General features: G+C 36.1%; 1 pseudogene across 1 annotated transcript; it reads right to left on the bottom strand.

Annotated features, from left to right (window-relative positions):
* Positions 1-9,552: 9,552 nt before the first annotated feature.
* On the bottom strand, positions 9,553-13,684 carry LOC149579776 (NADPH-dependent aldo-keto reductase, chloroplastic-like; annotated as a pseudogene). The gene is made up of 6 exons (XR_016352714.1): positions 13,443-13,684; positions 11,086-11,261; positions 10,795-10,996; positions 10,707-10,754; positions 10,430-10,609; positions 9,553-10,135 (listed from the first exon to the last, which is right to left on the bottom strand). The product of XR_016352714.1 is annotated as an NADPH-dependent aldo-keto reductase, chloroplastic-like (transcript).
* Between the last annotated feature and the right edge of the window lie 1,290 nt (positions 13,685-14,974).

Raw genomic sequence — 14,974 nt, 5'->3', positions numbered from 1 at the left:
GCATCCAACAGTAACCCAATCTTCATTTTTTCCTTTGGCTTGTTTGATAGGCACATCTTTGGACGTGGGTTTTTCCCTAGAGGTAACTAAGGGGCAATCTCAAATTTTGTGTTCTGCTAACTGGCACCTATAACAGGTGTTCGGAAGGTTCAGGTAAAGAACCTTCTGAGAGAAGGTCTGTGCCCCAATTTGTATTTCCATGAAATCACAAAGATCCTTGGAAAGATCAACTTCGATGCAAAAATGACACTGAGGGCGAGCATTAAAGAATTTCTCAGGCTCCTTGGTGATAACTTTGCCAAGGGTTTGGGCAATGGACTCAATGAAATGCCAACATGGCAAGGGTAAACCTAGGAACTTAACCCACACAAGGACCCTAAGCTTTTTATCATCCAAGACAGTAAAGTCTCGGGACCATTTTTAAAAAACAAGTAGAGAAGAACGAATAGACCAAGAGTCATTAGTGAAAACTGCCTCTACTTGTGATGGGTTGGCGAAGCAAAATAAAAAAAACCTTTGGTACGGTTTTGCATGGCATCAACGTAGACCCCTTGAGGGATCGAGCTCTTGTTAACCTAGTCTCTGAGCATACCTTCAGGAGGAGTCTGACCCACAAAATATCCTATCAAAGTGTGGTGCTCTAACTAGTCACATGCAGCATCAAATTCTTGCAAAGGAAGGATAATATCACGATTACCTCATGAATGACCTTCGGAACAAACTTGCACATGCATTTGTTCAGAAGCTACACCATGGCAGTTTGAACTAGCAGTGTGCACACCAAAAACAACTGGGTCAGCACTGGCTAGAGCCATGATAAAAAAGCCTAAAGACTCCCGTAGTAAATGTAGTTTAATAGGTCTTGCCTGGAAAAGACAAGTTCAGACGAAGAGACATACTCAAGAGAACTAAAAAATTACATGAGGCAAGAAACCCTAGCAGAGCAAAAAACTTCGTTTTCTATTCAATGTCTCAGATTTTATTCGTAAGACATAATTTTGAGGATGTGGCTTTGCACAATTCTAGCCAATTTTCTTCGCTTCAATTTCCTTTTCCCATGCATCCCATATTTGGTTGCACTCAACATTCTCATGGCTTAAGATAAGCTTGAGATTTCCTAGTAGTTTGGTTCAGTAAAATCTTATGTAATGTTTTATGATTTAGAATTTGGCTTAAGGTTGAGAAAAATAGCCATATGTCGATAAAAATATTTGCTTCACTTACATAATTTATTTCTCATGATGCTCAAAGATTGATTTCTTGTGGGACGATGAACCCTACTATGCTTTTCTAGATTCATAGTATTATGCTCAATTATAAAAATTATTATATGTACAACTGAAATGCCATTCTCACATAATAATGATGAATTTTTTTGAAAGTTTTGTCGGAGAGACCATCTAAAAGTTTCTTCGATGAAGAGCAGATATTGTTATTAACTTATTTTCTGTTAAAGAGCTCATCTTCCTTTCCATAGCTATAAAGGTCGTAGAGATAATACTTATCTTTTACAGATAATATTTGTCTCTGTAGTTATGGCGCTTAAATTTTTCCTATAGATTCAAACCTTTTTCTCATTTGAATAGTAAGAACAATTCAGATTAGGGTTGGCAATTTGTTGGCAAAATTTGACATGTGATTTTTGATTGTATTTGTATATATATATGTAGCTTTTATAGGATCAATAACTCACTATTTCATTATTTTGTTTATTAATAGATCAACCTTTAACTATTTCAAACTAAAAGAGGGGTAAAATTTTTATTGAATATCAGAGAAAATAGAACAATAGAGGAAACAAAGAGTACTAAAGAGTTTTATCTTGGTCAACAAGTTGAGCTAGCTTATGAGATAAGTTAGGGGAAAACATCCTATGACCATCAATGTTCCAATCTGGTGCATGCTCGGAGGCCCATTTAGCCAAGCAATCAGCCACACCGTTCTAGTCTTGAGGGATATGCATAAAAGACACAAAATCCAAAGAATTGCACAACTGAGTAATCTGTTGAATAACTAGAGCCAAATACCAATCCACATCCATAAGGTTCTATCTATTCAATAAATTCACAACCACCTACGAGTCAATCTCATAGATAATTCTTCTACAACCTCATTGACAGCAATGTTCCACTACAAGCAAGATAGAAAAGCCTTCCATGAGGTTATTTGTATGGTAACTCTTGTAGATAGAAAACATAAATTGAACATCACTAGAGCTATCACGCCCAACTCCTCCAATTCCAGCTAGTCCAAGATTTTCCTAAGAAGATCCATTAGTGTTAATTTTAAGAATGCCAGCCTAGGGAGGAGTCCAATGCCCCTCACGATTAACACGTTGAGAATGTTGCCTAGCTATATTTCTAGAGCGTTTGTGGGGGAGAGAGGGAGCACCACCCTGAAGAGGAAATGAAAGGCGTGAGTAAATACCAACATCTCTAGGGTCCGAACCTCCACCAAAGTCACATTTAGCCAAGAGTGTTTCATGAAGAGAGTTAGCAATTTTCCCCCATAGGTGCTTGATCCCCAGCTGCACATCATGAAAAATCCTCCTATTTCTCTCAAGCTAGACATTTCATAAAATAAGGGAAGGACCAATAGCCCAAGAAACTTGAAGAAAAAAGGTCTTGCAAGGGGGATGTCCCAGAGGGTCCCAAAACTTAGACAAGGAAGAAACATGCCAACATGTGCATCCCCACACACTCCGCTAAGAAGTGTCATTTTTTAATACTTTGTGCCACCTACTCCATTTCCCCAATAGGTGATGATCTGAAGAAATCAATTGTGAGTAACCATATGTAAGTGCATGTACAAAGGTATTTTCTTACGTTCTTTTATTATTTATATAGTGCATATATTTCTTGGTGGATTGGATCAAACATTTCAGAGGATTTGAAGCAGATTTTTGGGTAGTTTACCCATGTCATGGTAGTTTGCAGATTTTTATCCTTTACTTGAGTCATGGTTACAGATAATAATATCCAACATTGATAACAAAATCCTTAGCATGGAGGTTATTGTTGAGTTATATGATTCAATGATGATATCTTATTATTTTAGTTTGTTATGTTCGTAGTCAAATAGTATGGATCTAGCCAAAGAATTTATGAACAATCCAACCACTTAATATTTGTGAGAAATATTAAAAAAATTAAATTCACAACTCACAACCCTAAACCTAAAAAAAATTGCTCGGCAAATACTATTACTGAGTGCCAAAAATTTTCTCGGCAACTTAAGAAACCGAGTGGCAGGAGACTGCCGAGTGAACTCGATACATGAAGAATCAACTCGATAGACACTGTAGGGTGTGATTACCAAGTGAACTCAGTAAGAAATGTGATTACCGAGTGAAATCAGTAGCCACTAGAAAGTGGAGCTCAGTAGATGAAGATACTGAGTGAACTTGGTAGAGACAGAAGAGATAAGATCTTTTAACAAGACTTCACTAAGTGATGATTTATAACGTGAAAAACTTTCACCATTAAAACCAGAAATCCAGAACTTGAAGCTTCCAAATAAAACTTTTCAAATGCAATGAATAAGAGACAAATGGATTCAAGTACGCCTGCTTGCTTTCTATTCAACTTGGATTAAATCATTACAAAAAATTTGGGAGCGTTTGGCTTCAACTAGAAAACCCTAAAATAACCCTAAAACTTCAAACTGGAAAAACTTGAAACTTTAAACTTCAAACTTACAGCTCTAATGGCTGCATACTACAATGCCTGGAGCAATTACTACTTCAATAGATCGAATCAAAACAACAAACTATAAACTTACATGATGACACAAGGAGGCACTAGCTAATCACTTACTTTCACCTTTTCTCTACAACTTCTCTACTCTGTTGAACTCTCTCTGTCTCTCTCTGGATCTCTAAATCTAAAATATGAATGACAAAACATTCCTTTTTGTCTTTTGGAAAAATATTTTCCCCCTCATTTTCGATTTCAAAATCTCACCTACCAAAATAAATATTTATGACTGTTGGCAGGTTGCCAGGGATGGTAGGTGGGTGTTTGGCTCTAGGGAGAAACAACCATCTGCAATTAATATTCCAACACTCCCCCTTTATCCCGAGCCAAACAAACAAAGATCACTGCTGATCCAAATCAACTACACCAAGACACTCTCTTAAGTGTACAAAACTTCCAATGCCTAATGGATTTGTAAATATGTCTGCTAGCTGCTACTCAGACTTGCAAAATTCCATCCTAATATCCTCATTCTCCACCAACTCTCTGATGAAGTGATATCTAATCTCAATATGTTTACTTCTCCCATGGAAGACTGGATTCATGGACAATGCAATTGATGAGATGTCGTTACAATAAATTGTGGTTCCATCCCCTTGCCTTTCATTCAAATCTGTCAAGATCCTCTTTAACCAAATAGCTTGACATGCTGTTGCATTTGCTGCTATGTATTCAGCCTCTGCTATAGATTGAGCAACAATAGGTTTCTTCTTGGATGCCCATGAAATTGCACCCGATCCCATATGAAACATATATGCGAAAGTGCTCTTCCTATCATCTATACTTCTAGCCCAATGACTATCAGTGTAACCAACCAACTTGAATTCATCATTTGTAGTATATAAAATTCCAAATCCCTTGCTACCATTCACATACCTTAGGATCCTCTTTCTCACTGGCTAGTGGGAATCCTTTGGTGTTTCCATAAATCTAGAAATCAGACTTACTGCATGCATTAGGTCTGACCGAGTTGCAGTCAAATACATTAAACTTCCAACCATACTCTTGTATAGTGTTGGATCCACTCTTTTGCTAGAGTCTTCCTTGCTCAACTTCAGACCTATTGCTATTGGTGTGGGGGTTGCCTTACTATTTTGCATTATGAATCTCTCCAAGATCTGTCTTGCATACTTTTTTTGAGAGATAAAGATGCCATCATGCATTTGTTTTACTTCGATGCCTAGAAAGTATTTTAAGAGACCTAGGTCTGTCATCTCAAACTCATTTTTCATGGTCTCTTTGAATTTACCAATTAGAGCCTTGTCATTTCTAGTAAAAATTAAGTCATCTACATACAAGACAACAATCAATACATTGTCATCTACTACCTTGATGTAAAGAGTGGGCTCACCATTGCTTTTGCTAAAGGCATTGCTCATCAAATATGAGTCAATCCTACTATACCATGCCTGTGGAGCTTTCTTGAGCCCATAAAGAGCTCTCTTCAATCTATATACTTTGTGTTCTTTACCAGCAACTTCATAACCATGTGGCTGCTCCACATATACTTCTTCTTTCAATACACCATTTAGGAAGGTGGACTTCACATCCATTTGAAATACCTTCCACTTGTGCTAAGCTGCAATTGCTATGACAGTACGCACGGTTTCCATTCTTACAACAAGGGCATAAGTCTCATCATAGTCTCTTCCATACTGTTGTTTGTAGCCCTTGACTACCAGCCTTGCCTTATGCCTATCAATCTTGCCTTCAGCATTACATTTGGTCTTGTAGACCCACCAATCACTTGCTTCTTGGGAGGCAATTCAGTTAGCTCCCATGTCTCATTCCTTTCTATAGCATCTATCTCCTCATCCATGGCCTTACACCATTTCTTCTCCTTAACAACTTCTTTAAAATATATTGGATCACTATGAGAAAATAATGCAAAATTAACACTCTCATCATAATCTTCATACCTTTCATCTTGGTATATCTCCCTAAGACTCTTGGTCTTTCTTGGTAATAGGGAGGAGAGTGTGAGATCACAATCTTAGCTATTACTGCTCGGCACTGACACTCAGTCATGTCTAGAGGAGCTCGATAATGACTGAGGCTGCTTGCCTTTTCTTCTATTTGCTCCTTCTTCTTGCTATTCATCAGCATCCTCTTCACTCATAATTGGCACTTTACTTGAAGTGCTCGGTGACTCATCAGTTGGACCATACCAAGACTGATTTTCAAAAAAAATCACATCTCTTGAAAGAGTCATCTTGTTATTCAATGGGTCATACAATCTGTATGCCTTTGATTATGAGTTGTACCCTGTGAAGATGAACTTCACTCCTTTGTCATCTATTTTCTGCCTTTTTTCTTTAGGCACATGTGTATATACAACACATCCAAACACCCTTAGGTTTTCAACTGTCCATCTTCCTTGTGACCATGCTTCTATTGGAATTCTATCACAAACTGCCTTTGTAGGACACCTATTGATTAGGTAAACTACTATTTCCACAGTCTCTCTCCAAAATTTAGTTGGGAGACCTTTCTCTTTCATTATGCTCCTTGCCATTTCTACAATGGTCCTGTTCTTTCTTTCAGCCACTCCATTCTGTTGTGGTATATAGCTGGTTGCGAGCTCTTTCTTTATGTCATGTTTCCTGTAAAAAAATACAAAAGAATTGGAGGTATACTCCCCTCCTCTATCTGATCTTAGGACCTTGATATAGTGTCCACATTCTTTTTCAGCCTAGGCTTTAAATTCTACAAATTTTTCAAATGCTTCAGATTTGTTCTTTAAGAAATACACCCATGTCCTATGATTAAAATCATCAATAAATGTCATGAAATAAGTACTCCCCCCAATGGAAGTAACTTTCATAGGACTGACTAAGTCAGTATGCACTAACTCTAATGGATATCTAGCCCTCCTAGAATTTTCAGAATTAAAGGGAAGCCTATGTTGCTTACCCAAAATACAAGCCTCACACTTGTCACATGAATTTCCTATACATGGCAAACCTTCTACCATTCTTTTATTTGACAACAAATTTAAACTAGCATAGCCAAGATGACCATACCTGAGGTGCCATAGCTATGAGGGGTCTTCAATCACACTCCTTAGAGCTGATTGTGTGGGAGGTGCATCACTAACTTGAGATGAGAAACATGTCTCAATCCTCAAGGGAAATATTATATTCTTTGTCATTTGAACTATTGCAAGTAAGTTCTTGCTTCCATCTTTTTCTTGAATTATACACCTATCATTCTCCATCAGCACTTTGTATCCATTTTGAATGAGCTCACCAATGCTCATCAAATTGTGCTTCATACCAAGGGCAAAATATACATTGTGTATTTCCTTCTTCTCACCTTTCTTGGTGCGGACCATAATAGATCCTTTGCCCACAACTGGTAGGGTTCCATTGTTATCCATTTTAATCTCAGATTTGAAACTCTTGTCAATGAATGAAAACAAGGTTTCATTACCACTCATGTGGTTGCTACATCCAGTGTTGAGGTACCAAATCTTAGGGCTTTCTTCTTCACTAACGTTACACATGATGAAGGCAGTGGCATTGTTTACACTTCTCATGTTCACATCAGCCACATTTGCTTGTCCTAACTAATCATTTTGCTTCTTCGAGCATTCACTTGCATAATGCCCAAATTTATGATAGTAGTAGCATTCTACATTACTCCTATTTGAGTTGTAATTTTTCTTACCTCCTCTTGAAGTATTTTGTGAGCTACTTGCTCCATCTGCTCTTCTTGAGCTTTCTGTTGTAGCATTTCTTTATCCTCCATTACCTCAGCCTCTGCCTCTAGAGTTTATGCCTGAGCCATTTCTTCCTCTCCCCCTTACTCTTGGATTTGTCTAAGCCTTGAAGGCTTTCTCCTGGGAAGAAGAATATACTGATCTATTGATCCTATGCTCATGGGTTTGAAGTGTACCCATTAACTCATCCATTGTTAAAACAATGAGGTCTTTTGCCTCTTCTATTGTCATGACTAAATTGTCATATTTATGAGGTAAACTCTTCAATATTTTTTCCACTATCCTCTACTTTTGATAGTCTTCTCCATTTGACTTCAATTGGTTAATCACATTGGAGGTCCTTAAATTGAAATCTGTAACTGATTCATTTTCCTTCATCTAAAGGTTCTCAAACCCCCTCCTTATATTCTGTAACTTTATTGTATGGACTTTATCAATCCCCTTGAAGTTTGTCTCAAGGATATCTCATGCTTCCTTTGCATAATTTGCTGCTGTAATTTTTGGATAAATAGTCTCTGTCATTGCTACTTTAGTCAAACTTAATGCCTTTGGATCTTTCCTCCTTGACTCTTTCAAATGAGTCTTTTGTGCATTTGTGAGGGCAACATACTGAGCTGGGTCTGTCACATCATTGAACCCATTAACTACAAACTCCCACAAATCATTAGCAATCATAATGGTTTTCATCTTCTTTGTCCATGTATCATAATTTTTCCCATTAAAGGATGGTGGTTGCTGCCATATCTTTCTTGCATCTCCTACCATGTCAAATATCCCAAGAAAACAAATGCCCTAACTCACTGTGGATGTGGGGCCTCAAAGCTCTGATACCATGTGAGCAATATTAAAAAAAATTAAATTCACAACTCACAACCCTAAACCTAAAAAAAACTTGCTCAGCAAATACTATTACCGAGTGCCAAAAATTTGCTTGGCAACTTAAAAAATTGAGTGGAAGGAGAGTGCCGAGTGAAATCAGTAAATGAAGAGTAACTCGGTAGATGAAGAATCAACTCGGTAAATAAAGAAATCAGTAGACACTACAGGGTGTGATTACTGAGTGAACTCCGTAAGCAATGCGATTACCATGTGAACTTGGTAGCCACTGGAGAGTGGAGCTCGGTAGATGAAGATACCGAGTGAACTCGTTAGAGATGACAAAGATAAGATCTTTTAACAAGACTTCACCAAGTGATGATTTTTAATGTGAACAACTTTCACAATTAAAATTAGAAATTTAGAACTTGAAGCTTCCAAATAAAACTTTTCAAATGCAATGAATAGAATGAGACAAATGGATTCAAGTATGCTTTCTTGCTTTCTATTCAACTTGGATTAAATCATTACAAAAAATTTGGGAGCATTCGACTTCAACCAGAAAACCCTAAAATAACCCTAAAACTTCAAACTGAAAAAACTTCAAACTTATAGCTCTAATGGCTGCATACTACAATGCCTGGAGCAATAACTGCTTCAATAGGTTGAATCAAAACAACAAACTATAAACTTACAAGATGACACAAGGAGGCACGTGCTACTGCAGTAATGAAATAAACTCCTTCTGTCTCTGCAATGACAAGATCTGCTGATCACTTCCTTTCACCTTTTCTCTGCAACTTCTCTGCTCTGCTGAACTCTCTCTATCTCTCTCTGGATCTTTGAATCTAAAATATGAATGACAAAACATTCATTTTTGTCTTTTTGCAAAATAATTTCTCCCTCATTTTTTATTTCAAAATCTCACCTACCAAAATAAATGTTTATGACTGTTGGCAGGTTGCCAGGGATGGTAGGTGGGCGTTTGGCTCCAAGGAGAAAGGACCATCTGCAATTAATATTCCAACAATATTCATATGACCATTTAATTATTCTTGCTTTACTAGTACTGTCTATCAGCATTAGACCATTGTTTGTAATTTGAATAATAAATAATTCTCAGCTTTCTTGTTTAAAGTTAGCAGTTTTCCAAAATTCATACTATTATATGCAGTTATTTTCTGAAAAAGATTGTGTTTCTTTTTCCATCATAATGGAGTATGGTATTATTATCTGATCATTCAATTTCTAGCATTTAAATAAGAGGAAATAATCTTTTCCACCGTTATATTAGAATTGAAGCAAGATGGTACAGTTGTTTTGTAAAGGAGCTTACATTGCAATGACAAACTCCATATTAGAATCTTTGATAATAGGCAATAGACAGGGACTCCAGCTGCATTACAGGTGTAAACTCGCTCTTTCCAAATTTATGCCCAAGAAAAATGCATATCTTAATGAATCTCTTCCTATAGTATGCTTTATAACGGAAATAGTGATGGGATTGATGAAATCAGAGAACTAATGGAGATTACTGAACCTCAAGGCTCAATTTATTTTCTTTAACAGAAATGTATACAATATTTTAAAGTTCCAATAAACTCGTGGTCTTACATTAGATCTCTCCATCCCAAAGCTCTTCAATGGTCTTGTAAGGGCTAGTCGTTGAATTTACAAGCTCATCTCCCTTCTGATTCTTCCTCTGCTCAACCTTGCCCAGTTTCTCATGGTCTTCTGCAGTTAAACACCAGTCAAAAATCTGGAAATTTTCTGTTATCCTCCCTTTATTAAAGCTCTTGGGAATCACACAAACTCCCTGCTCTATTCCCCATCTCAACATAACCTGCAAATAATACACAAAGTAATATATTAACAATGCTATATTCTATATTCTGGATTCTGGTTTCTGGTTTCTGGATTATGTCTTAGATAAGATTGAAGATTTTCTTCTCCATTATTTCCTATCAGTATTCATATTGAGCAGAAAATCCGTATAATTTAAGTTAATTAATAAAATAATTTGATCTCGACCTTTTACCAATAATTAATAAACAATATTTTTTGACAACCAAACCATAACAACAAACCATATGAAGTAAGAGATTCAAAAATCAAAGAAGAGATGAGAAGTATATACCTGTGCTATAGACTTTCCATGCTTTTGAGCGATTTCCTTAATCACAGGGTTTTCAATCACTATAGGTGATCCCCATGGAGAGTTTGGAGCTCCAAGGGGAGACCATGCACATACTTGAATGTTCTTCTTACTACAGTATTCTCTCAACTTTTTCTGTTGCCACATTGGGTGCATCTCTACCTATCATGTATTCCACCAGTTTTGATCAGTTATTCAACTTTTTAGTAAAAATCTAGATAACTAAACTTTGAGAAAAAAATCTACATTATAACATTACCTGATTGGCAGCCGGGGGGATTTTGGCATGTTTCAGCAAATCTTCAATCTTTTAACATAATTGAGTTTCTTAGAAATCCTAAACATACCTGACCCTTCAACTTGCACATTGCACCATTTTATGAATTGGCTTTGGTGAGACCCAGTTCATAGCATTTTTCCTTGCCTTGCCATGTAGATTTGATATCCACAGGCAAAAAGTCTTCCTCCCTTGGTGGAAGGGTATGTCCTTTCCTTAGCCTTACAGGCCAGTGTATCAGATACAAGTCTAAGTATTCCAGCTGCAAATTCCTGCAATTATAACATTTGTTATGTATCTACATGAAAAAATTGTTTCTAGGATAAAACATAGATTGTTAAGAAGGTGTAGATTTATATACTTGAGACTTTTGGTGATAGAAGCAACAGGATCGTCATGTTGATCATCCCAAAGTTTAGTGGCGACAAACACTTTCTCCCTTTTGACAACACCGCTTTGAAAAGCTTCTCTGAGACCTGCTCCTAAGGCACCTTCTGAACCATAAATGGCGGCTGTGTCAAAATGTCTGTATCCAACCTGTATTCCAACAAATAACATTTTTATAAGTTTTAGAGTACAGTTAAACATGAAGGCAATTAGACATATTCTTTTTCATTGCCCCTTTAAAAATGTTAGAATAAATTAATTATTTCCCAAACAGTCAGCATTTTCCAGAATGGTCGGTGGTCAGCACAGACCACTCATTTTCCATGTGCAGCCAAGGTTATTCAGCCGTCCATTTCAACTGTCCATTATAAATTTTACAGCTAACTCCTCTTACAGTGTAAATGGCATTTAATATGTATTTCTCTATAAATATAATGGACTGGACCTGTGTTCAGCAGAGCTTATTTTTGGGTTTCTCCATGGTTTCTCCTCTCTATGGCTTTCTTTCTTGTTTGGTTTCTTTGTTGTTTTGTGCTGTAATTTTCATCATGGTATCAGAGCATTGCTTCTAATTTTAACAAAAAAGAAGTGTTCCTAGCGTGAGTTTTTTAATCAGAAAACTTCATTAAAGAACGATTAAGCTGGTCAATAGCATTTTTATTTTTGGAAAAAAAAAGTCAATATAACTAGTATTATTTGTGCAATTTTGTTGATATCATTATGGAATGATAATTAAAATGTTTTTGTGACAGTATTAAATCAATCATTTAAATCTTTTGATTATCAAAGTGAAATAGAGATATTGAACAGTTTTGGTCCTTCTCTGTATAACAGATTTTACAGCATTTATCTTTATTATGTAGAAGACAGAACAATAGCAATAAACACTAAAGTCAGATATAAGAAAAATTCAAAAAATCATCAAAATCTGAAACACACACCAATTTCCTACTTTCCTATTCACTCAAATTGATTGATAATCAGCGTTAGATAATAAATTAATTATCAACTGTACATAGTGGGCACAGACACACCGTCCTCACATCGATACAAGGCCATCTTACATAGTCTGTAGTGGCCACTCTTAAACATCATATACTAATAGAAAAGTAAGTCAATTTTGACTACTTAACACTTTTAGAGTAAGATTGAAGCCTTAGTGTATGATATTTAAGCCATCCATTTGAAACTATCTATACTATTCACATTTTTATTGTGTTCACCTTTTATCTGTTATAAATGTTGCAGCTACCATTTAATATCTTTTTCCTTATAAATTGAGTGAACTGGGCCTCTATGTAATAGAGCTCTGTTTTGGGTTGCTCCACTGTACCAAAGTTCTCTAACTTGGTATCAAAACCTTAGGAAATGTTTCATGTGCATCAGGCTCCAAATAAATCATCATCTGTGCCATAGTGAGCTGCCTACACATCTAAGGGATGGATCTGTTGAGAGTAAATGATATAGGATGTGGGCTTTGGTAGAATCAAAGATATTGCTGTAAAATGGATGCATTTTGTTGGCTCCCTATATCTACTCTGTTTTGTCTCTCTTTGTACTGCCCCATTTACTAATAAAGTGCAGGTTTCAGACATTTGAGGACTGTTTTGCTTCAAGCTTTCTCTATTGCTATTTGTAGTACAGTTAGGAGGTTGGCATTTCTATCTTTTTTAGGTGAAGTTATCGTATAGGTTGATAGATTTGTGACATGTCCTTAACAACTTCTCATGGATCTTTGCTGCTGGCTGTTGTGAGGTTCATTGATAGTTTGAGTTTTTGGCGGAAGAATAACAGTGATTCCAACAATTGGTATTAGAACATTAGATTACGGGTTCAGATCTTTTGAATCATGCTGAAAGGGAATTGTTGCGAAGTTGGTGCTTCCATCCCTTCTAAGTAAAGGTACTGTTTAGCATAAACTGATAAATTTGTGATGTGGAGCTCAAGCGAACTTTAGGTATAACAATAGCAGTGATTCCAACATGATTAATCAACCATTTTGACAATAACTAAAAAAGAAATAAAAAATTATTCAATAACAAGAGAGTTACATAGAAGAAGAACAGTTTGTCCTTTGGCTGTGCACAAAATGATCTAGCAAAGGAACTATATCGGAAGGCAATCAAGTAACCATTTTGATATTAAGGATGACAACATTAGTTTGAAACTGGGTGAGGTAGATAACTGGATTGGGTCTCTCGTCCTCAGTAACAAAGTTTTCAACTATCGGATCGCTTGATAATCAGTGTGGGATAAAAAGATCAAAACTTAAAACAAACTATTGTTGGAAAAAAAAGAATTGAATGAATCAATTTTTAGATATAAGCTAACCTGAAGAGCCACAAGGACAGCTGCCTTGATCTCCTCATATCGAACAGCTGGAACAGCAGTGCCAAGCCCAATTGCAGTCATTTTGCTTCCTGTATTCAATTCTAAAACATGTCCCATTTTTACTCCCGATTTACACACAGAAAAGAATCGATGTCTAACTTGACAATAAGTTTGTTTCTGTATCAAGTTTTTCAGTAGCAATTTAATACCACCACAGTTTGACATTTTGTAGTGATATCGTTGAGCAATTCAAGGGGAAATGCTACACGACAGTTTATCTCTTCGACTATGCCGGCGTTGATTTGAATTTTACACCTTCTAGATACTTTGAAAGGATCGATTCGCCAATGTGCAAAGAAGAAAAGCATTCAATTAAAAATACTATTCAACGGTTAGAATTGATATTGTAAATTACCGAATCGACAATGTCCGCCGTTCGATTATTGAAAAACAGTCTGAATTCAGTACCTGATAAGATGCGACATGCCAATGTAAGCGGTGAGGGAAACGGATTTTGGGAAGAGTAATTTTGGGGTTAGTCAAATAGGTTTTACTTTTTCTACATATTTTATTATAATAAAATCGTAGATATTTTATTATAATAATAAGTGTTGGCATGCGTAATTTCTACTGCTGACGACCTTCAACCACTCACCGTCTAGAGTAATTGACCACCCATCATCCACAGCCCAGTCTGCCAACAACCTAGCCATCCCAGCTGTTCCAGCCGCAACATAAACTGTCCACATTTAATTTGCAATATTATAACATATGTTATGTGTTTGGTTTGTATTCTAAAAAGTTCTTAGACCTCTATAAATAGAGGCTTAATGTAATGCATTTCAGCAAGGCAATAAGACAAAGAAACAATAATATAAAGATTTCTTATTGTGTTTTAGTTTTCTCTGTCTCTGCCCACCTTCAATAAGTAGTGAAGGTAAGACTTAAAGGTATAATAGCTTAAGTGAGTAATAACTAGCAATGGTATCTTAGTGTGCAATGGGTACACAGATCAACTAAATAGTTGTCTCTTTTTCAATATTTGTGTCAGCCTCTCTATAACTTGCTATCTCTCTATCAATCTATTTCTCCATCTTTATCTCTTTCTTTCTTCTCTTGTTTGTGTCCCATATGTATCTTCCTAGATCTCTTTCTATCTTTACCTCTTGATCTATATCTATCTCTCTATCTTTTGTCTACCATCCTCTCACTCTATATTCATCTTTATATCTATCTTCCTCACTCCCCTTTACATATTTATATTTTTTGTCACCCCCCTGTCTCTCTCACACACACGCGTGCGCGCGCGTACACACGCACACATGCACACACAACGTGGTTTTTTTGGTAAACAATTTAAATAGACATTCATGAAATTAGATCTATATGACTATTTAAAAAAAATTATAAGTTAATTTTAGATACATTAATCAAAGAATTTAATAATATATTGTTATCTTATTTACTATCAGTAATAGTAATTTATTTTTTGGAGATTTGTAATATTTTTTTTCCAAAAGTAAACTAACATG

The sequence above is a fragment of the Cupressus sempervirens genome, chromosome 1, assembly GCF_028749045.1.
Source record: "Cupressus sempervirens isolate cs-2001-9-10 chromosome 1, ASM2874904v1, whole genome shotgun sequence".
Lineage (NCBI taxonomy): Eukaryota > Viridiplantae > Streptophyta > Pinopsida > Cupressales > Cupressaceae > Cupressus > Cupressus sempervirens.
The sequence above is the reverse complement of the archived record's forward strand: the minus strand, read 5'-3'. Positions and strand labels throughout refer to the sequence as shown.